General features: G+C 38.5%; 1 protein-coding gene across 14 annotated transcripts in view; it reads right to left on the minus strand.

Annotated features, from left to right (window-relative positions):
• The window catches only part of GPSM2 (G protein signaling modulator 2), a 55,994-nt gene that overhangs the window by 42,670 nt on the left and 1,091 nt on the right, over positions 1-12,233 (minus strand). For 3 of the 14 annotated variants that reach the window (XM_043521533.1, XM_037907643.2, XM_043521538.1), the window contains exons 2-3: positions 6,443-6,540; positions 5,332-5,477 (exon numbers count right to left, since the gene is read on the minus strand). The exons of 1 other annotated variant lie outside the window; for it this stretch is intronic. The gene's annotated coding sequence lies outside the window, so the exon portion shown is untranslated. Of the gene's footprint in view, positions 1-5,331; positions 5,478-6,245; positions 7,292-12,233 lie in introns of those variants that run through there. 10 more of the 14 variants (XM_043521534.1, XM_037907642.2, XM_037907645.2 and 7 more) reach the window with 9 other exon arrangements.

Consider the following 12,233-nt stretch of genomic DNA (forward strand, 5'->3'; position numbering starts at 1 on the left):
AAAAGCGAACAGAATGTTGGGAATCATCAAGAAAAGGATAGATAAGACAGAAAATAACATATTGCCTTTATATAAATCCATGGTATTCCCATACCTTGAATATTGCATGCAGATGTGGTTGCCCCATCTCAAAAAAGATATATTGGAATTGGAAAAGGTTCAGAAAAGGGCAACAAAAATGATTAGGGGTATGGAACGGCTTCCGTATGAGGAGAGGTTAATAAGACTGGGACTTTTCAGCTTGGAAAAAAGGCGACTAAGGGGGGATATGATAGAGGTCTATAAAATCATAAGTGGTGTAGAGAAAGTAAATAAGGAAGTGTTATTTACTCCTTCTCATAATACAAGAACAAGGGGCCACCAAATGAAATTAATAGGTAGCAGGTTCAAAAACAAACACAAGAAAGTATTTTTTCACGCAATGCATTGTCAACCTCTGGAACTCCTTGCCAAAGGGTGTTGTGAAGGCCAATACTATAACAGGGTTCAAAAGGGAGCTAGAAAGATTCATGGAAGATAGGACCATCAATAGCTATTAGCCAGGATGAGCAGGGATGGTGTCCCTAGCCTCTGTTTGCCAAAAGCTGGGATTGGGTAACAGGGCATGGATCACTTGACACTAACTTGTCTGTTCATTCCCTTTGCCATTGGTCACTGTCAGAGGACAGGATACTGGGCTTGATGGACCTTTGGTCTGACCCAGTATGGCGGTTCTTATGTTCTATAATCAAGTGTAGCAGCCAGTATGTGCTCCACAACAAAAAGAATAAAGTCTTACCAAACTTTCTTATTGAGAGAGAATGTTGATCTGATACCAGTTATTCCCTAAGGACCACAAGATCTTTAACTTCTACCTGGGCAGTCAGTTGAAACAAGAAGTTACTTCAATTGAACCTGTCACTGGAGGATGGGAACTCTCCTGGAGGATCACCTCTGCCTCCTCAGCACTATACTGAAATTTAAGTATTGGGCATAGAAGCTTGGGGCTTGCTTGGTGCGAGGTAGGTATAAGTATTGCCCTACGGATAATGAGGAGAAAAATTAGGTTTAGGGCTTCATTTTCAGAGGCACTGAACACCTCCAGCTTCCATTTACTTCAAATGACTTGTGTGTATTAGCAACTCTGAAAAAAATCAGACTCCAACTGATTTGGGTGAGGTTATAAGGCAAGTCCAAGGAAAAGCAAGAAAGAAGATCCAAGTCTTCTGACTACCAATCCTCCACTTTAACCAGCAGTACATACTACATTCTCTGAGAACCGTATAACAATAAATGCAGCTCTTTCCCAAAAGTTTGCTAGGTTATAAACTGACCTGGTTGTCAAGATCTTCCAGACTCGAGTTTCTGATGCTATACAGCATCTTCTACCACAAAGATTTAGTTGCCCAGGCTAGGAGACAGTACAAACTTATATGACTAAAGTAGACATCTCCGTGAAATTTTCAGTAAACTGTGGATTCTAACATATCTCTTCAGTTCTGAGATATTCTTTGGATAGAACAACAGATTGATATGGCTGGTGTAGACAGTATGCAGTAATAGAGGTACTTACCTAAAATATACATCAAAAGAAAACCAAAAATGCTTATTTTAAAAGGAGATACTAGCTAATTGGGATCAATTGCATTTATTCTAACTATACAGAAGAACAATTTCCACACAATTTTTAGTGGAATGATGCAGCAGATATGATTATTATGAAATTAATTTATTAGCAGAATATGGAAGACCAACAGTCAAAAGATGATGGAAATGTTTGTTTAAAATATTTCAGTGTAATGATCACTTAAATCAAGACCGTTTTCTTCAAAGCAAAAAAAATGTATTTAAGTACAGAAATTTTTCCTCTAGAAATGGAATATTCGGGTTATAACAATGGAGAGAAAAGAGACAGGGCAGGCTTGAAGCAGATAATCTAAAAACGGATCTCTGGCAAGCACTGTTGAATCTAAAGTTAGATAAAACCATACCAAATAGAGTAATAAAATATACCGACAGGTTTCTTTCTTAAATCTAGATGTTAGCATAGGCCCAGATTTTCAGACCTGTGCACACACAAAATTCCACATAATATGGGCCATGGTGTGAAGAACAAAGAGTAGAACTAGAAGAAGCTTGATTTTGGCTTTTAATTCAATTTCAAAGTATTTTTAATAAGTTCACCTGAATTAATAAGTCATATCCCAATATATGAAGCACACAATGGGTTCACTAAACCAAAGGCATAATGCAGTACATTTGAAACATCATCACATTGAGTGTAATATAAATATTTGTATAGTAACTAACGGAAAAATAATATCCACTATTCATTCTTGATTTCTGATATTCCATGACTGGGACTCAAACAGCTGTTAATAATGTGTTGGGAAAACACAGATTTTCTGAACCATTAACATAGAATGGCACATGGTGGTTAGACATGACTCAGTTATTTATGATGGTGTTGCAGCTGTGTCGGTCCCAGGATGAGAGAGAGAGAAAGTGGGTGAGAATATCTTTTATTAGATCAACTTCTGTTGGTGAAAGGGACAAGCTTTTGAAATTCTCCGTTGAACTCAAAAACTCATTTCTTTCATCAACAGAAGCTGGTCTAATAAAAGATATTAACTTTGACAGAGACAAGGTGGGTGAGGTAGATACAGTTCTGCACAGCTTTATGGATTCCGGGTAAAAGAAAACACCACACTAAGAAAGGAAATATGATTTCTCCTGGAATTTTCATTTCTATAAATTTCTCTGCACCAGTTTAAGAGTTCCAGGTTTGCTCTCCTTAGCTGGTAGGTTGAAAGAGAATAAGAGAGGTACTTTTACTAACGATCTGATCCTTTTGGGATTTAAATTGGGACAGTGTTGATTTGAAGTCTTATGATTCTTTTTGGTTTGTTGTTTATAATAATCATCATCTTCCCTATCTCTTGGCTTAATTCCACATGGAAAAATCATGGAGCAGGTCCTCAAGGAATCAATTCTGAAGCACTTAGATGAGAGGAAAGTGATCAGGAACAGTCAGCATGGATTCACCAAGGGCAAGTCATGCCTGACTAATCTAATTGCCTTCTATGATGAGATAACTGGCTCTGTGGATGAGGGGAAAGCAATGGACGTGTGGTTCCTTGACTTTAGCAAAGCTTTTGACACGGTCTCCCATAGTATTCTTGCCAGCAAGTTAAAGTAGTATACTGGATGAATGGACTATAAGGTGGATAGAAAGTTGGCTAAATTGTCGGGCTCAAAGGGTAGTGATCAATAGCTCCATGTCTAGTTGGCAGCTGGTATCAAGTGGAGTGCCCCAAGGATTGGTCCTCGAGCCGGTTTTGTTCAATATCTTCATAAATGATCTGGAGGATGGTGTGGATTGCACCCTCAGCAAGTTTGCAGATGATACTAAACAGGGAGGAGAGGTAGATACGCTGAAGGGTAGGGATAGGATACAGAGGGACCTAGACAAATTAGAGGATTGGGCCAAAAGAAATCTGATGAGGTTCAACAAGGACAAGTGCAGAGTCCTGCACTTAGGACAGAAGAATCCCATGCACCGCTACAGACTAGGGACCGAATGGCTAGGCAGTAGTTCTGCAGAAAAGGACCCAGGGGTTACAGTGCACGAGAAGCTGGATATGAGTCAACAGTGTGCCCTTGTTGCCAAGAAGGCCAATGGCATTCTGGGCTGTATAAGTAGGGGCATTGCCAGCAGATCGAGGGACGTGATCGTTCCTTTCTATTTGACATTGGTGAGGCCTCATCTGGAGTACTGTGTCCAGTTTTGGGCCCCACACTACAAAAAGGATGTGGAAAAATTGGAGAGAGTCCATCGGAGGGCAACAAAAACGATTAGGGGACTGGAACACATGAGTTATGAGGAGAGGCTGAGGGAACTGGGATCGTTTAGTCTGCAGAAGAGAAGAATGAGGGGGGGATTTGATAACTGTTTTCAACTACCTGAAATGGGGTTCCAAAGAGGATGGATCTAGACTGTTTTCAGTGGTAGCAATTGACAGAACAAGGAGTAACAGTCTCAAGGTGCAGTGGGGGAGATTTGGTTTGGATATTAGGAAAATCTTTTTCACTAGGAGGGTGGTGAAGCACTGGAATGCGTTACCTAGGGAGGTGGTGGAATCTCCTTCCTTTGAGGTTTTTAAGGTCAGGCTTGACAAAGCCCTGGCTGGGATGATTTAGTTGGGGATTGGTCCTGCTTTGAGCAGGGGGTTGGAATAGATGACCTCCTGAGGTCCCTTCCAACCCTGATATTCTATGATTCTATGAAATGTCTCCAGGGTGAAAGATATCTTGAGAAAAAACAGGCTAACTGTGAAGAAACTCATTTTGTGATAACTATTCTTCCAGCAAACAGGTAGGAAGCAGATCTCTCCAGAGTCTAATAAATTATTTTCAGATTTGCTTGAAGGAAAGGGCAAGGGACAGAGGTTTACTAGACAACTACACAAGGCACTCCCCCTTCACAAGATGTGAGAAAGCAGGTTCCACAGATCTTCTAGCCACTGTGAACATGGAAGAGAAGCCCCAGCCCAATGGTGCACTGTGCTATCACTGGACCATCAGCCCAACCTACATGTAGACTATTGCTAGTGTAAATGTTTTGTACACTGATCTTAACTTGCATGTTTTTTCCCCCAGCATTTTTTTTTTTTAAACACAATCACCCACAGCTTTAGATGGACACATTTTTAAAGTAAGTAATATGTACTTTATGGAACATTGCAGACAATCAAAAAAAGAAAGAAAAGACCTACGTCTCAGCTAAGACTGACACCCTAAGATTCCCAAAAAGAAAAGGAGTACTTGTGGCACCTTAGAGACTAACCAATTTATTTGACCATGAGCTTTCGTGAGCTACAGCTCACTTCATCGGATGCATACTGTGGAAATTGCAGAAGACATTATTATATACACAGACACCATGAAACAATACCTCCTCCCACCCCACTCTCCTGCTGGTAATACCTTATCTAAAGTGATCATCCAAACACTCTGAATATGTTAACTTTGACTACCTATTCCTTGAACAAAACAGGGGTTTCCATCAACCAGCCACTTTACAAAGATGGAATTTCCATCAGTGTATGATTATAGGTCTGAAAAATTTTTTTGGAAAGGACCACTGATGTGTAAGAATCCCTGAACAACTTTTCCCTCTGGGAATAGAAACAAAGCATCTTGACAGAATAAGGCTAGGCAAGCACATTGTTATTAGCTATTTCTACACCTCATCCTGGTTAGTTTTTTCTGAACCTGCAGATACCAAAATTAATAGCCAAAACCAGTTTGCAAAGCTGACTATAAAGATGCATTACAGTTCTGAGTTCTTACCTCCTCACAGCCTATCAGCATCCAGGACTCTTCAGACCTTTGAAGTGCTTTTATTTAGTTAGTAGTGTCTTCTCTGACAGCCCACCGAACAGTGGAGATTCCCAACAGAAGGGAAAAGGTAGTAGCTGCACCACAGATAAGCTCCCCTTTAAAAGAATATATTTTAAAATATTTTTGACAGAAAAATAATGAATACATAAACTATTTTTAATAATACATTCATTTGAGTCTCAATCAACTCACTCCCATAGCTGCCTTCCCTTTTCCTCTTACATTTAGAAGATCTCTTGCGCCATCCCCAATGGCTGAGCAGTGGGGAGCTGAAGGAAGTCGGCTCCTTCCACTAATTAGTGGATTGTCATAATTCATGGATATGACATCACACCCCATTAAGAAAGATTTTATTCTTGAATAGGTGTTCAAAGGCTATTACAAATAGCTTAAAACACACCATCAAAGATACAGAGTGTCCCTCTGATGCTGCAGTATAGGTTCCATTTCATTCAAGATATGGGAGCCAAAACCATTCCTTTTATAGCTTCCCCTATCCCACAAGAGGAAAAGTGGTCTAGAAGACTGAGGACAAGCACTGGAAACCAAGAACTACCAAACTGTAATCCTGGCTGTACACCAAATCATTTAACCTCTGTATACCCATTTTACCAAATTTGGATAATGCTTCCTTTTCTCCCTCCCTCACCTATTAAGGATTCATGTTTGTACAGCACTTTGATGACAGAGAATGCTATGCAAGTGCCAAGTATTATTCTTAGTATTAGTCATACATGACCTACCCTCAACATTAATTAATATACTGATTCACTCCTATCTACACAACGAGATCAAGTTATTTTATCCACCTCACAAACAAGCAATTCCCAACTCAGAAACCACCTTGTCAGAAAGAAACTCACCAGTGTTCTTAAAGGACTGCTTCCTTTTCACTTCTGTAAGATGTCTAAAACCAACACCCAAGTAGGAAGAATAAAGTATGCATATATACCAAAATTGTGGAGACAGTTAGTGTCACGGGGGGGAACTGGGAGGAAGGAGGGGACCTTTCAGTTCATTTAATAGTCCAAATTTAGAGCCAGAATCTGACTTTACTCACATTGAGTAATACCCTATTTCACAAGGTAGTTCCATTGCAATGTGAAAAGATTACGAACAATGGGATCGCTTCTGGAGTAAAGTAGTAGTCAGCTGGTACTGCAAAACAAGGTTGGGGACAGGAAGAGTTCAGGGACCTTGAAGAGAATGGTGCAATACAAGTGTCATTTAACATACATTCGGAATGGAACCTTAAATTTTGCCAAGTTTACATATGATATTAAGTATGGTAACCTCATTATAACCTTGATTCAATTCCCATTGACATTTACTGCAATGAGATGGATTAGGTCTTATCTACAGTATTCTCTAATGTTAGATATTTAACTAAAAATGCTTAGTTAAGGCATGTGGCAAGATTTACAGGCCACATAGTGACTTAAAACGTAGAACTACACTCACTAAAGACACAATTTAGCCTGTATAACCTTTATTAACAACAATAATCCATATGGAAGAAACCCAATCAAATTCTCAGATCCAAGGCTGAATATACACAACTGATAATTCTAAGAGCCATCTTATTACTTGTTAATTAAGCATATTTAATATAGAAGTCATTGTGAGGATCAACGCTAAACCTCACAATGCCTTTATTACAGAGTAACTTTTCAGAGCAGAACTGCTCTTTACATATAGTATTACAGCAGAATCAATGTTTAGCTCAGAGTCAGCTAACTACTTTTGTAGCTCTTTATCATCCTGTGATCAAGTTAGTGCAGAGAACTGGGCGTAGCCAAGAGGACAAGAAGTAACCACAAATACATTGATAAATGCAAACTAACACACATGGGAAAACATAATCCCAACTATACATATAAAATGATGGGGTCCAAATTAGCTGTTACAACTCAAGAAAGATCTTGGAATCATTGTGGATAGTTCTCTGAAAACATCCACTCTATGTGCTGCGGCAGTCAAAAAAGCTAATAGAATGTTGGGAATCATTAAGAAAGGGAGAGATAAGAAGACAGAAAATGTATTGCCTCTGTAAAAATCCATGGTACGACCACATCTTGAATACTGTGTGCAGATGTGCTTGCCCCATTTCAAAAACAGATATATTGGAATTGGAAAAGATTCAGAAAAGGGCAACAAAAATGATTAGAGGTATGGAACAGCTTTCATATGAGGAGAGATTAATAAGACTGGGACTTTTCAGCTTCGAAAAGAGATGACTAAGGGGGCTATGATAGAGGTCTATAAAATCATGACAGGTGTGGAGAAAGTATTTACTCCTTCTCATAACACAAGTACTAGGGGTCGCCAAATGAAATTAATAGGCAGCAGGTTTAAAACAAACAAAAGGAAGTATTTCTTCACACAACACACAGTCAACCTGTGGAACTCCTTGCCAGAGGATGTTGTGAAGATCAAGCCTGTAACAGGGTTCAAAAAAGAACTACACAAGTTCATGGATGATAGATCCATCAATGAGACTGTCAGTTGAACAGGGTGAACTAGCAAGGACAGGATGAACATGTACTGAAGTAAGTGAAAACATTCGGGAATTGTTTGCTTTCCACAAGAATAGTTAGTGCTAATTTACTTAAAGGGAAAAAACATTTATTTAAACTGCCTTGCCATACAGAGCGTGGGGGAAAAAGTCTGACTGTTTCCTTGTGTACTCCCTCCTCAGCCTGTCGGTATCCATCTGTTGTTTCTTTTCTTATACTTAGATTCTAAGCTCTTTTGGGCAGGGACTATCTTTTTGTTCTGCGTTTGTACAGCACATAATAATACAACAGGGTCTTGGTCCATGACTGGGGCTCCTAGCCCCTATGATTATGCAAATAATAAATATTTGAGATATATATGAAACAGTTTATTATACAGTTGAATTATACTTTGCTTTCAATAACTGCGTACTCCAATGATGTTAGGGAAGCAGATGCACATCTGTCCACAAAGTACCTAATTACTTTCCCTCATGGCCTCCTTGTAGACCAAAGTGATAGTATGGCCTGCATTCTGCCTCCATTCCCCCTTCCATCTGATATATCAGATTCATTCTAGTATTTATTACTGTACAAATACTGCTTGGTCACAATAGGATCATCTGTCCTCTCCTACAATAAACCCTTGCTTGCAAGGTAAGATGGAGAAACTCTGGAGCATTAGAACAAAACAAAAAAGCAGCATCACACACTGTAGGTACTGAGGAATGGAATGCAATAAATAGGAGACAGCCAAAAAGGATTTTGAGAAACTTTTTGAAAATGTACATGGCTATAAGTAGGTTCTTTTTTAAGAACATAATACCGGTTGAAGGTTCATAGGCCATGCAAATAAACTTCATTGTACGTCTACATCTACTTTTAAGGGTACCACCCAACCTGTGAGAAAGAACCATAATCTCCAAACATGATCAGAGTTAAGTGTTAGGACACAATCACAAAGTGTTGTTAACAGTAGCCAAGGCTGAGCTGCTAGAAGTGTTAAACAGCTTCCTATCAAAAATCATAAACCAATAGTTAAGGTATTGCCATTGCTCATGCAGCTATAACACAAAGTTGATAGAGGAATGTTTTTGCAGCTGTATGAAGAGAAATGTAGATAAGTGTTGTAGGAGATCAAGTTGGGAGACCAAGTTTGTCTCAATCTTTCCAAGATGGTAGAGGGACAGATCCATTAGTTCAAATTCACACACATATCAAGTCACTTGATAGGCTACCAAACTCCTCAGAAGTACTCCAAAGTTGTTCTGAGAACATCAATACACTAACACAACACTGGAACATTAGAGCTGAAGGTGATCAAGTGAAGTATATCTCAGGATCCTTCACATCATACCGAATAGCTGTAAAATGTTACTTAATAAGTAGGCACTGGTATTTTCTTCCCCCTGGCACTAGTGATAAAGCAAAACTAGATTTTGGCCCAAACAGAAGCAACAGAAGGGGAATTTTAGCCAGTTCTCACCCAGATATGCCAAAATAAGTTTTCAAAGCTTGATCAGCTTAAGCAAGAGTAGGATATTTCAGTTGAGCAGAAACACAGCCTTTATTAAGCAAAATATTGTCAGTATTCAGATTTTATATACCGGAAATCTGGACCCTTAGAACCCAGAAACTTAAAGGGTACTAATTTAGAACAAAAACAAGGAAATAAAACTATATTCTGCCACGACTATTACTTACAAGTTTATCAACTAAAAGGAAAAATTGGGGAAAAAAATAAAAAGAAAATAAAAAAGAAAACACTAGTTTGTAAGGGAGGGACACCATCAAGCTAATCCGTTAAAAAAATTTTTTTTCAGATATTATGCCTGTTCAAGTTTTTGTGGGACTTTGTTTATCTTTTTAAAATATTTTCTTCCTGTTTATATATGTCTTTCATAAATAGAATGACTATACAGAGAAAATAGTACACACAAATATAGAAGTAGTGTCAAATGCACAGAGAAAAAACAGGAAAAAACACCTCAGAAATACTGTCTCTAATCTTTCATTTATAGGAATCCTGTGTGTTACTCATAAGAATAATAGGTAAATGTCAATTTAAAAATCACATTTCTTTCTGATAGTGTCCCTTAGCAGTGACACTGAACTTGAACTTTTAAAAATATATCTTGAATTTTATTTTTCTTTAGAAGTTTTGTCAGGAATTTTTATATTTACAATCATCTTTCCAGCAAAGAAAAAAAAAATGACAAAGGTACCAGTCTTGCAAATATTTACACATACTTAACTTTAAGAATACAAGTAGTCCAATTAAAAACACTGATGCTATTCAGGTACTTAAAGATAAATACGTGAGAGACTTTAGGATCAGGGCCTACAAAATTATGTAAAGGAAAGAGTGAAACTGACTGAACCACAACTGCTGTCAAGCGCACAAACTAAAATTGACTAAAAGGGAAAAATATTGTGATAGAGGCCCTAGAGTCTGTCCATAATTTATATTTCATGGCAAAGGAAAATTGAAACAAAATGTTTAAGAAACAAAGAACTGGATAAACTGGATGCAGTCAGACACAAGGATCTGTGGAAAGCTGTACTAGAGTTCAGTAGTGAAGCATTTTAAAGGCAAGTAGTAATCATCTGAAGAGGGCTCTCTTCTCCCCAGTAGGCCATTTCCTGAAGGGTTGGGAATGCAGCTGCTCCCCCAACTTCTACGGTGTGTATACATATCTGGAAAAAACTAGTTAAGAAAATGGGGTGTGCTGTACTGGATCAACAGGAAATAATAAGTGGGTTCAAGACTGACACTAGAGATCATTCTGGACACAGCAGCAAGAAGCTGTCACTGACTGGAGTGGGGAGGAGTGCATGAGATAAGACCTGCTTTTTAGGAATGTAGAGTCTTTTCTTCTCTGTAACGAAGAAAAGAGAAGCCTGTTTGGGCATTTGCAAAAAGTTTTTACCTAACATATTTCATTCTTCTTCACCACTGTTATTGTTCCTCTTAACCTCTGAGGATAGGACAAGAAGCAATAGGTTTAAATTGCAGCAAGGGCGGTTTAGGTTGGACATTAGGAAAAACTTCCTAACTGTCAGCGTGGTTAAGCACTGGAATAAATTGCCTAGGGAGGTTGTGGAATCTCCATCATTGGGGATTTTTAAGAGCAGGTTGGACAAACACCTGTCAGGGATGGTCTAGATAATACTTAGTCCTGCCTTGAGTGCAGGGGACTGGACTAGATGACCTCTCAAGGTCCCCTCCAGTTCTATGATTTTATGAACTGTTTATTTGTATCTGATTCTCTATATTTAATAGATCTTGTTTTTAAGAATACAGTTGTGTGGGTGTATCATGCAACACCTCTGGAGAGAGTGAAAGCCTTCTCTTTAAGAAGGAATACAAAACGTGTTTCTGGAGCCTATAGGTAGTGGTGTCCTCTCCCAGTGAGGTGTTCAGGAAAGGACTACCATGGAGACACATAGGGGGAAAAGCCTAAGGATCCATGGAGACATGAGAAGGCCAGAGCATGCGCAACATGTTTCCTTACCAACTTTTTAAATTAGGGTAATCTTATAGTGTCCCTTTAAAAGTCTTTTTGTGATGTAAGAGTTGGCAGGTCCATCAGAACTCTGAAATGGTTGCCTGGCTCTCCATGGCAACCCCAAGATACCTGATCTATGCATCTTTGAGGGCTAAAAGCTAACAAACAGTGAGGAGCCAGAAACTTCTAAGAGTAGGAAGACTGCAACTTGAAGGTGGGAGTCTAAGTTTGGCTCTATATTGCCAAAGAGGTAAAGAAGAGTAAACAAAAAGCAAGGATACCAAAGTACCTGTATCTCCTTTTTAAGGGGCGAGGGACTAGGTCAGAGACATCTGCTACAACCTGAACTAGCATAAGTTTCCATTTCTATTTATTAAAATGTGTTTATGAAACAAATTTAAAAACTACATAAGGAGCAAAGTCCATATAGTTCACTTCTCTTTAGTTTTATGATATACTTAACAACAATCTTGGTTGTTTCATTTCTTCCTTGACCTAATGTCTATTTGTCATTCAAACAACCAGTAAGAGTAAGGACTCAAGATACTTAATGTGATGTCATCGTGTTATTGTCTCATAATGGAGAAATCAAGAAGTTAATCCCTCAACAATTTTTTTTTTAAAGGGTTGGTTTGGTGACAGCAAATGACTATTTTCCCTCCCAAGCAATGAAACTACCATAATCCCTTGCTGTGTTTGTTTTGCGGTCTAGACTATAAGAAATTGATTGCAGCTATAGTTCTGTAAGGCAGAATATAATATTAAACAACTGCACAAAACACTGAAAGCACTTTAAAACAACTGCACTATCCTTTGGATTTGAGAATTAAACACTATCATTTTTTCA

The sequence above is a fragment of the Chelonia mydas genome, chromosome 8 (assembly GCF_015237465.2).
Source record: "Chelonia mydas isolate rCheMyd1 chromosome 8, rCheMyd1.pri.v2, whole genome shotgun sequence".
In the NCBI taxonomy this organism is placed as follows: Eukaryota; Metazoa; Chordata; order Testudines; family Cheloniidae; genus Chelonia; species Chelonia mydas.